This window comes from Sinohyriopsis cumingii, chromosome 3 (genome assembly GCF_028554795.1).
Source record: "Sinohyriopsis cumingii isolate HCF-2022 chromosome 3, ASM2855479v2, whole genome shotgun sequence".
Lineage (NCBI taxonomy): Eukaryota > Metazoa > Mollusca > Bivalvia > Unionida > Unionidae > Sinohyriopsis > Sinohyriopsis cumingii.
Window position 1 is genome coordinate 62,404,332 of NC_142963.1, and position 12,352 is coordinate 62,416,683.

Genomic DNA, 12,352 nt, shown 5'->3' on the forward strand with positions numbered 1-12,352 from the left:
TCCTCATTTTCTTCCTTTCTTCTTTTCTTCTCCTGTTTCTTTTCCTCTTTTAAATAGAATTGTCTTCTTTCTTCCTCTTCTTCCTCTGAAGAATCCCTCTCTTCTTTCGAAGAATCCCTCTCTTCTTCTGAAGAATCCTTCTTTTCTTCTGACTCCTCTTGTTTCTTTTTTGGGCAATCTGGAGACCAATGTCCTTTTTCTTTACAATAATAACAGGTATCTTGATTTTTGTCTTTTCTAGCCCCTGTTTTTTTTTTTGACGGTCTGGACACTCTGAAGACCAATGCCCTTTCTTCTGACAGATATAGCAAGTATCTTGACTTTTATCTCGAAAGGAAGGAGAGTAGTCCGTCGGCTGGTCTGAAGAGAATTTTCTAATGACCCCTCGCAAAGCTCTGACGAAACGTTCCATCTGGGTAGTCTCTTCCATCGTTGTGCTCGGCTTGAGAGTGAAATGAATAGTGAAAGGACAAGACACACACCCTTTTTATATACGCTGGTTTGCCAAGACTATAAATTAGTCTATGGTGTTTAAACTTGAGTCATTTGACGTTTTGCACTCAAGATGAAACGATCCCATTCATTCGAGAAGAAAGAAGAAGAAGAAGAAAGTAAGAGGCAGAAACGTGATCTATCGCCTCGTACCAGGGCTGAAATCTTGGCACAAATTCATGCCAGTGATTTTGAAGAGGACATGAGTGAACCAGAATCCGAACCCTCTAAACCAAGTTCACCACCCTTAGTCAACCCTGAAAAGTACTATTCCATTCGAGAGACGGAAAAGCGCTCCTCTAGAAAATTTAGAACCACGGCTTACACCTACACGGTGAAGTTTAAAGATTTCAAGGCCGACGTACCCTTGGAGAAAGCAGAAGGGTTCATCACCGAGATGTGGGATTCTTTGCTCACCGCACTCAAGCGACAATGTCAAGCCAAAGAAGACGATCGCTTGACACTATCCATAGATCACGACGGTTTGAAATCCCCTGTTTGGATCGAGTTTAGCAGACCCGCAGAACTGACCCCTTCCAAAGTCATGGACAAGATACAACAGGTGCAACAATCTAATGACCAGTTTGACATCACCGATGGTAAAGCCACACTGAAAATGGCCCACGTCTCTCCTCCTCAAGGAACTGGATGCAAAAAGATGTTATTGGTGGACGACCTTCGCAACACCAAAAAGAGTCTCGTCCGAATTAACAACCCTCAAGACCAGATGTGTTTAGCCCGTGCCATCGTGGTGGGACGAACCTATGCCAACAAGAACGACACGGTAGAATGGAAAAGAACCTGGAAAACTATTCAACGATGCGATCGAGCCAAACAACGAAACGAAGCAGAACTCCTGTTACAACAAGCCGGACTGTCCAAAGACACACCCTGTGGCATTCCTGAGATGCAAAAATTGCAAGATGCCCTAGCTCCACGCTACACCTTGAAAGTGCACCCTCAAGAAATGCGTGGAACTCTGTTGTTTCGAGGCCAAGATTTTAAGGACGGAAAATACATTCATGTCTATCATCACGATGACCATTTCGATACCATTACCAGTATCACTGGATTCCTGGGATACGGTTATTATTGTGAGAAATGTGACTATGGTTATAACAATCGAGAGCAACACAAGCATTGTGGAATAAAATGTCCAGGATGTTTGGCCTCTCCACCCTGTCTGAGCGAAGGACCAGTGCCTTGTTCCACTTGTTTGCGCACGTTTGTCAGTCCTACCTGTTACCAACAACATCTGAAGACGCAAGGTTCACAGCAGAAATGTGCTTGTCAACTCTTGAGATTGTGCCCTACGTGTAGACAAGGCATACGTACCAATAGTACCAAGGCACACGTATGTTCAGGAAAAAAAAAATGTCACATTTGTCACCGCATCGTGGACTTGGAACACCAATGCTACGTGCAAAAATACCAACCCCCACCAGAGAAAGAGGACGGTCACAAGAAGAAAGGCAATTTCATCTTTTTCGATTTCGAATGTATGCAAGAGACCGGCATTCACATTCCTAATTTCTGCGTGGCTCATCGAGCGTGCGAGAAGTGCATTCAAGAACCTATCTTCAGTCATTGCCCTCACTGCAGCAAGATTCCCGGAGGGCGTGAAAAAATCTTTCGGGGACCAAACACGTTAGCCGATTTTGCCCAATGGGTCTTAGACCCCATCGACAAGACGTGGAGCCAAGAGGACATCGAACGTTACGGAGATTGTCATCGTCATGCCACGGTGATGGCTCACAATTTCTCCGGATACGATGGACAGTTTCTTTTGAGGTACTATGCGGAACAAGGCACCGAGCGTCCTAAAGTCACTTTGAACGGAGCCAAAATCATTTTCATGCAAGTGGGACAAGTACAGTTTAAAGATTCGATGAGTTACTTGGCCATGCCTTTGAGTCGAATGCCTAAAACGTTTGGAATGACAGAAATGGCTAAAGGGTACTTTCCACACTTTTTCAATACGGAAGCCAATCAACATGCCGTTCTACCCCATTTGCCTGAGGCTCACTATTACGACCCCGACAACATGCGTACCGAACAACGAGAAGCTTTCTACGCTTGGTACCAGGCTCATGCCTCCGACCCTTTCGACTTTCAGGAAGAAATGCTAAAGTATTGTCGTTCCGACGTGGACATTTTACGACGTTGCTGTGGAAAATTTCGAGAACTGTTCATGGAACACGGAGGGGTCGATCCTTTGAAAGAAGCTTGCGCCATTGCCAAAGCGTGTTCCTTAGTGTACCGCCAACGATTCATGCCTGAAAACACCGTGGCTGTCATCAGTCCTCAAACGACCCACTATGTCAAGCGTCAATACTCTGTCCAAGCCCTACGTTGGTTACATTACTTGTGCGACAAGGAAGACAAATGGATTCAGCATGCCCGCAACGGAGGAGGCGAAAAGACCATCGGAACGTATTCGGTAGATGGCTGGGACTTAGAAAACCCCAAGATCGTGTACGAGTTTAACGGTTGCTTATTTCACGGATGTCCCGTCTGTTACCCTGACCGTGACACTAAAAATCAGTTTTTGCAACGAACCATGGAAGACTTGTACCAGGACACTTGTCAGCGACGCCTAAAGTTAGAACAGCAAGGATACCAAGTGGTGGAAATGTGGGAACACGAGTACGATCACCGTTTGAAAACCGATCCCGAGTTTAAACGCCTCGTGGAAAGTTACCAGTTCATGGACCCGCTGAACCCGAGGGATAGTTTGTACGGAGGAAGGACCAATGCCACCTGTTTGCTGTACCAAGCCGACGAAGAGAAAGGAGAAGAAATCAAATACTTGGACGTGTGTTCGCTGTATCCCTACGTGTGCAAATATTGTCGCTTTCCTGTAGGGCACCCGCAATTGTTGACGGAACACATTGACCTGAAAAACATTCGACAATACGAAGGCTTGATCAAGTGTAAAGTTTTGCCTCCCACGAACCTATACCATCCCGTCTTACCTCACCATTGTCAAGGCAAACTGATGTTTCCCTTGTGCCGTACTTGTGCCGAAACGTGCAACCAGGACCAACCTTGCCATCACAGCCAGGAAGAACGTGCCTTGACGGGAACCTGGGTCAGCGTGGAATTGTTCAAAGCTCTGGACATGGGATACCAACTGTTAGAAGTGTACGAAATTTGCCACTTTCCCAAGACACAACAGTACCACAAGGGTGACCCTACTCAGAAAGGCATTTTCGCCGACTACGTGGATGCCTTTTTGAAACTGAAACAAGAAGCCAGCGGCTATCCTTCCTGGTGTCACACTCCCGAAGACCAAATACAATTCAAAGAGAAATACTACGCACAAGAAGGCATCTCTTTAGACCACATCGAAAAAAACGAAGGCAGGCGATCGTTTGCCAAAGTGATGTTAAATTGCTTGTGGGGTAAAATGGCACAACGACCGTGTTTACCCAAGACGGAATATTTGACAGAACCTTCCCGCTACTTCCAGATGATTCACGACAAAACCAAATACATGAAACACGTGGACGTCGTTCGAGAGGATTTGATCTTGATCAATTATGAAGAAGATCTGGACTTTGTACAAGACGACCCTTTTGGAAATGTCATCATTGCGGCTTACGTGACAGCTCATGCTCGCTTAAAATTGTACGAAGCTTTAGAACTGTTAGAAGAACGCGTCCTGTACTTTGACACGGACAGTTGCATTTACATCCATCACCCGATTCAACAGCACCCTGACATCGAAGGAGACCGTTTAGGAGCCTGGACAGACGAGCATCCCGACGACAAGATTCTAAGTTTCGTCAGTGGTGGTCCCAAAAATTACGGCTACGAATACCGGACAAACAAGGAGAAGTGCACACGACGTGCAAAGTGAAAGGACTGACTCTGAATCATCGTACCAGTCGAGTGGTCAACTTTGGGGTATTGAAAGAAGCCTTGCAATCGGGAGAGGATGGAAACTTTAAAGTGACCACCTATCAACCGAACAAGATTGTACGTTTACCCACTCACCACATCGTCAGTCGACCCTTGGAAAAAGTCTATCAAATTGTATACCAGAAGCGAGTGCGACTTCCCAATCACTTCACCTTACCGTACGGTCACGTCGGTATTGGTCTGTATATGAAAAGGAACCCTAGGCATGATCGATAGTTCATTGTTCATTGAAGTAACTTACCATGTCGTTGACGAAGAAGAAACCAGATCGGTTAGGAGTCAAATGTTGGACATCACCGAGACCAGGGTTTTGAGGCTTGGACACAAGAGGTGGCCTAGTATGCACGAGAGTTATTCAAGGAAAAAAGTTACTTTTCAACCTGTGTTAGTGACGGTGCCAGAAGAACCCGTCACCCAGGACAGGACTGTCGTGGACAGGCCTGAAAGACCCTTTCGGGAGGACAATTGTGTGACCTTACCCCTACTATAGAACTGGTTAAAACATTACCCAAAACATGTGGTTGTTGTACAGACACTTGTGTTTATTCCACGTTTATAGTTATCATGTGCCTTTTATTCTTGTACTTAAGCCTTTGGCTTTTATGTATTTTTGTCTTTCGTGTTCATGTTTGAAAAAAAACATTCAATAAACGTGTTCTGAAAAAGTATATAAACTCTTGTCTTGTTTGTTTTTTCGTGTCACAAGTGACATTTCTCGTACCATGGCTACCTCTGCTGTCTCTGCTCCCTCTTCCTCTACTGTCAAAGTCATCGACGAACACTTAGATCGTGCCAGTTGGGAGGCTTTGTATCCTCGCCATCCCTTTAACATGCTCATTGCTGGACCTAGCGGTTCAGGCAAAACCGAATTCGTCAAACGTTTGATCGAACATAAACATCATTTGATCGATCGGCCCCCTCAACGGATCGTGTGGTGTTACAAAGAGTGGCAATCGGCGTACAACCTCTTGCGAGAAAGTCAAGGCGATTCCATCGTGTTTGTGGAAGGCATTCCTAAAGAAGACGATGGCATCGTCTCTGACTCCCGTCTAACCCATTTGGTCATTTTCGACGACATGTTAGGAGAAGACGAAGAAGAAATTAAATTGTGGTTTACGCGCAAAGGGCATCACCGTAATGCCAGTGTCGTTTACATCACCCAAAATTTGTTTCAACAAAGTAAAGCCCATCGCACCATCAGTCTCAATGCGCATTACGTAGTCTTGTTTAAAAGCCCTCGAGATAAATCGCAAGTACAAGTCTTAGCCAAACAGTTAGGAACGCCTTGGCTGACTCAGGCGTACGACGATGCCACTCAAACGCCACACGCCTATTTACTCGTCGATTTGAAACCTACGACTCCCGAGGATTTGCGATTTCGTACCCACTTGTTTCACCACTGGTGCCAAGACGGAGGGCCTGTCCTGTACACGTCTCCGTCCTCGACTTCATTTCACTCCCCATGAAAAAAAATCTATAAAAACCTCAGACCCTTTTTCGTCTGTCTCACTCACAGTGTGAACATGACGTCCCTTCAGTCGCATCTTCCCGTCAAATTGATTCGTGCCTTGTATGGCATCAGCCGAGAAAAAGATCCACAAACACGAGCCCGTGTCTTAGAAGCTAGTCTCAAAGAAGTCTTACGATGGTTCACGGTGACGGCACGTCAATTACTCCAAGGAATCATTCAGATTCCTCATCAAACCCAACGCTTTTTCGATCGAAACAAAGTCGCTTTGGTCCAACTGGCCGATCCCCGCATCGACACTCAAACCAAAAAACAAATCATTTTGAAACCTGGAGGGAGCGGTACTCTAGGAGGGGTCATCATTCGCTCACTCTTAAGATGGGATCCTAATGCCCCCAAAGTTATCCCCAAGACAAAAGTCCAACGAAGCCCCAAGAAGAAAAAGAAAAAGACCAGGTCCCCAAGAAGAATAACTTCTCCAGTGGCAGGACCCTCCTCTTACCAGACACCACCACCATCACCCCGGAAAAAGAAAAGAAGCCCCCAGAAAAAGAAACAGAGAAAAAGTCCTCAAAAAAAGAAAAGTCCACAGAAGAAGAAAACTAGTCGCAAGAGAGGCACTTCGGCCAGGACGCAACCTTACACTCGCAAGCCACGACCTGCCACAACGTCTCCGGCAGCCTCACGTTTGTCCACTTCTCCGTTGATGTCACCAGGAACTGAAGAGTACTTGGAGACGTTGATCACACCAAGAACTTCTCCGTTGATGACCCCCAAAAGAGCTTCCCCAGTGGCAGGACCTTCCCATTTAGCAGCAGTGGCTGCTGCTCACAAAGTACCTTCTCCCAAAATCAAAGTTCAAGAAAGATCGGGCATGTTACAAAGTTTACTGGATTTGTCCAAGCAAGAACTGGCTCGATTTAGTCCGTTACGTACCCCTGCACGACGTGTCATGCCTGTCCTCAAACTGATAAAACGTAAAGACAATCAGTGGCGACGCGTTCCAGTATAAAAAAGGCCTGTGACCAAGTAGGGTATCAGTGTTTTTTAGGTGCTCCTAAAGACTCAAAGATGTCACCCTCCAGAAAACCCCAAGGAAAGAAAAGAAAAGGACTGCCACCACGTTTAGCCAAACATGGGGACCTGTTATCTGTCCTGTCCAAAGCTTCTCCACCCCTACGAAAAAAACTCATTCAAACAGCCTCCAAAGAGGTCATCGATACCGTGTGCGAATGTTGTTTGAACGTTTTGAAAGGCACGATCCCTTTGTCCAAACACCAGAAACAATGCTTAGGCAAACATCGTCACGTTCTTCGAAAAATGGTTCAAAAGAAAGTTCCCATTCGTCAGAAAAAGAAGATGTTGGTCCAACGTGGAGGCATTTTACCTCTCTTGTTAGGCCCCATACTGAAAGGAGTCTTGGGAACCATGTTGGGAGGACTGATGGGAGCAAGATAAAAAGGCCTTCGGAAGTCCCAAGATCTCAGAATTCACCCCTGACAACCCCATGGAAGGACGAAAACTAGCTTTAGTGCCTTACAAACGATGGATGGAATACCATCGGTGGCAAGAACAACGCACCCCGCATTTACCTCCCAATCCCAATTTGAGCGAGATGTCCCAGTTACAACACGAATTGCAGTCCTTGCTGGATCGCCAAGATTTGTCCGAAACAGAAAAATCGCAAAAGTACGGTCAACTCTTGCAACGACTGCAACTCTTTCACCAGAAAGCTTTAGACGAAACAGCTCTACCCACTTTGAAAGATTTTAAGACCTTGATGAAAAGTCCAGCACCATCACCAGTACCAGTACCAGTACCACCAGTACCCGTGACCAAGACAGAAAAAGGAGAAGAAGAGGAAGGGTTTCAAACTCCACCAGAAAAAGTACGCAAGTTAACAACACCACCTACCTCCAGAATTGGATGGATTAAAAAGATGATGGCCACCCCTTCTTCCTCACAAGAGAAAAAGAAAGTGAAGACAGAAGTGAAGACAGAAGTGAAACAAGAACCGATATCCCCCGCTCAGACATCCTTCTCCTCTTCGACACCTATTGCTGGCCGCACACGCAAAGCATTGCAATCCAAGAAAATACCCCAAGAGAAAAAGAGTAGCATCCTCCAAGAGTGGGTGTCTTATTAACACACCAACCAACACAAAAAAATGGAAAAAGTCTTAGCCAGCATTTACTACGATCCCTCCCATCCTGCAGGTTACGCAGGAGTTCAAAAATTGTATCGTGCTGCCAAAACGCAACTGAAAAGTCTCCGTTTACCTCAAGTGCAACGATGGTTACAAGAACAAGCTACCTACACTTTACACAAACCCATTCGACGCAAGTTTGCCAGAAGTCGCACCCGAGTGGAAGGCATCGATCATCAATGGCAAGCCGATTTAGCCGATGTCTCTCATTTGGCCAGCTACAATCGTGGCTACAAATATTTGTTTTGTGTCATCGACGTCTTTTCCAAATTTGCCTGGGTCGTGCCCTTGACTTCCAAATCGAGCAGCGAGTTAGTGCGAGCCCTGCAACGGGTGTTGAAACAAAGCGGTCGTCACCCTCTTCGATGGCAAACGGACAAAGGCACCGAATTTCTGAACCAAGCTTTCCAAAAAGAATTAAAGAAACGTGACATTCATTTTTTTACCACCGAGAATCCCGAAACCAAAGCCAGCATCGTGGAACGTTTTCAACGCACTTTGAAAGAACGCATGTGGAAATATTTTACGCATCACCACACTCTGAAGTACATCGACATCTTACCGCACCTGGTGCAAGCGTACAACCAATCTTACCATCGAAGCATCGGACGTGCCCCGCAAGACGTGACTCCCGACAACGAAGTGTTGGTGTTTGAGCACCTGTTTGGTACGTCCCCGACGAGGGCTGTCCCCAAGAAAAGTGGAGAGTTGGCCGTAGGAGATTGGGTGCGCATTGGCAAAACCAAACGCACTTTCGACAAAGGTTACTTACCTAACTGGACGACCGAACTGTTTCGCGTCACTGGACGAGTGCATGGCCGTCATCCTGCCGTCTATAAATTGGAAGACATGAACGGAGAAGTGCTCAAAGGAACGTTTTATTTGCCCGAGTTACAACGTGTCACCAAAAAAGAAGACGACGTGTACGACATCGAAAGCATTCTCGAACGCAGAACCCGTAAAGTGGGCAAACGACGTGTCAAAGAAGTCAAAGTACGTTGGAAAGGATATCCACCCAGTTTTGATTCTTGGATCGACGCTTCGCAAGTCATCGACTATAAAAAGAAGTGACCATCATGCCCTTTCACACACCAGACGCAGCTACGTCGACCACTCCTCCTTCACCTAGTTCTTCTGTGCAAGATTTACAAAAACAACCCTTGTGGGTGTGGTGTGGAGAACGTGTGCCTAAAACGCAAATCGTCTTTTTCTGCCAAATCTTCGTGGTGTATTGTGTCATCGGGGCAGCCATCGCCAATTTGAGTTTGCAACAAGGAGACAAACAATTGTGGACCATTTTATTGAGCAGTTGCATCGGTTACCTGCTTCCTAATCCCTCCCTGAAATTCACCTCGAACGGGAACCCCGGGAACCTTGTGTCCAGTGCCAGTGCCAGTCACCACTTCAATCACAACCAGAACACCATTTTAGACGGAGACACGCCTCTGACGTCCAGTAACCCCTCGGACAGCCACAGAACTCTGGAATTATGAGTCACCAAAACCAATTTTACTTAACCTTACCCAGTGACAGTTCCATGGAGGTGTTTCCCAAGAACACGTTGTGCTGTTACACGGCCAAATTACCTCAAGCCATCCAGTTAGATCACGAAGCCCATTGGGAAGTGGCTTTAGTAGAAATGATTCACCCGACCCAAGTCCTCAATGTCCTTCCCAATCAAAATTTTTTTGATGTGGAAGTTCATGACGAGCAAATGCAACAGTGGATGGATAGCAATGTCAAGTATGACAAGAAAACCCGTACACAAAAGTACACCACCTATCACTTGTTCATTCCCCCAGGCTATTATTTTAGTGGTCAACATTTGGTCAGCACCATAACCTCCAGGTTTAATGTCGTGTTTCTGAAAGCTTTGGAGCATGTCAACAAAAATGTCACCATGGAGTACCACAAAGCAGCTCGTCGCTTCTTGATGAAATTTGAACGGAGTAAAATCCTGTCCATTTTATTTTGTCCTGAATTGTTTGACATGTTGGGCGGAGACATGGACATGAGAAAGACCATGATCAAGAAAAACGAATTACCCATCGTTTACGACAACGAGTCTTTTAGCAAGTTATTTCGTGCCCCGGTAGAACTGAACCAAGGACTGAATTTGATGTTCGTGTATTCCGATGTGGTGGAGTACAACGTGGTGGGACACACCTCCGTACCGTTACTGCGTGTCATTCCTTTCAAAGTGGATTCTGCCACGAACACTGACGAGGAAGGTGGAAACACTTACCACGTCCACCGCGAATTTGTCCATCCTCACTATTTGCCTGTCAGTAAGTCGTATTTGGACACGGTCAACATTGCTATAAAAGGAGATCTGGGACAAAATATTCCATTCACCAAAGGAAAAGTCACGGTGAAACTCCATTTTCGAAAACGGTTCTCTCACGACTCTTAAGTCATGTATCCAGTGTACCGAGGGGTTGCTCGACAGCGAGGACACGGCTTAGGAGATATGTTAAAATCGGCCTTTCGTTCGGTGGCCCCGGTGTTGAAACCGATGGTGACACGCGGATTGCACGCCTTGAAAGATGCGGCACTGACACAAGGCAAAGAATTTCTCCAAAATGTCATCATCGACAAACAAAACCCTAAAGAAGCCTTCATGAGGGCAGGCAAAAATGTCTTGCTGCAAACGGGCAAAGACATTTTGGGCCGACAAGACACACCTATAAATGCCCTGCACGCTACCGAGTCAGGCATTCAGCAAGGACAAGGCAGAAAGAGACGACGAAGAAAACACCCTTTCACCAGACTTCAAGCGAGAAAGGCCAAGAAAAGAAGAACCATTCGAGACTTAGACGTTTTCGATTATTGAGAAAAGAGACAAAAAAATGATGCACCGAGAATCTTGCGCTTGTTCCAAGACGGAACTGGATCTGTTTGCCATGCCCCCCACGATGATGACGATGCAAGAATCCCAGTGGGTGGAATTTCACCCCGTCTCCTCACTGACCGATTCCGCTCCCATCGAGTTTGAAATCAAAGGACAGCCCGAAGATTACATCGATCTGAATAGCAGTTACTTGTACCTGAAAGTCAAAATTCTAGATAAGACTGGAGGTGCTATAGACGATGAAGCAGTAGCTCCCGTCAACAATTTCATGCATTCCTTGTTCAGTGGAGTGGACTTGTATTTGAATAACAAACTGGTCAGTAGCAGCATGGATACTTACCCTTATCGTGCCTACCTGGAAAATCTCTTGACGTACGGAATAGATGCCAAGAACACTCATCTCAATGCCTGTGTGGTATGGGAAGCTGACGAACCTACCAAGTTTGAAATATTGGAAACTGATGAAAAGAAAGACAACAATGATGGATTTGTAGAACGAAGAAAGAGAATCACGGGAGCCGACACAAGTTTAGAACTGATGGATCGTTTGCATTTGGACATGTGGTTGCAAGAAAAGTATTTGCTGAACGGGGTGGATGTCCGCCTGAGACTGAATCGTAGCAGTGCCGCTTTCCATTTGATGGCTGATAGTGAGGGTTACAAAACCAAAATCCTAGAAGCCAGACTCTACGTACGCCGTGTGGAAGTGTTACCTAAAGTGGGAAACGACATCAGTCAGACGTTGAGCAGAACGACCGCCAAGTATCCCATACGACGCGTGGAAGTGAAAACCTTCACCATTCCCAAGGGACAGCGATCCATGATCGAAGATCATCTGTTCCAAGGACAGTTACCCAAACGTTTGATCGTTGGTATCGTCGAGAATACAGCCTTCAACGGAGCTGCCGAAAAAAATCCTTTCTACTTTCAACACTTTGGTGTGTCCAAAATCGAAGTCAGTCGCGATGGCAAGACCTTGTGTACCCGACCTTTCGAACCTGACTTTAAAAAGAAGAATTACTTGAGATCGTACTTGTCCTTGTACGAAGCCACCGGACAGTTAGGAACCAATACCAGTCACGGTATTACGTACGAGGATTATGCAGGAGGCTACGCTTTGTGGGCTTTCGATTTCACTCCAGACCAAGGCAGCGACGAGGGACATTTCCACCCTATAAAATCCGGCCAGATTCGTGTGGAAATTCAGTTTAAAGACCGAGACCCTGATGAAACGGTGAACGTCATCCTGTATGCAGAATTCGATAATACCATAGAAATCAACAGTTTGAGAGAAGTCATCCTAGATTACTAGAAACCATGGAAGACTGTTATCCCTCTTTACCTAGTGGAGAAACTTTTAGTGTTGCATTGTTGTTAAAAAATGTTAGAGTTGTTGTTGTTTAGTGTTAAG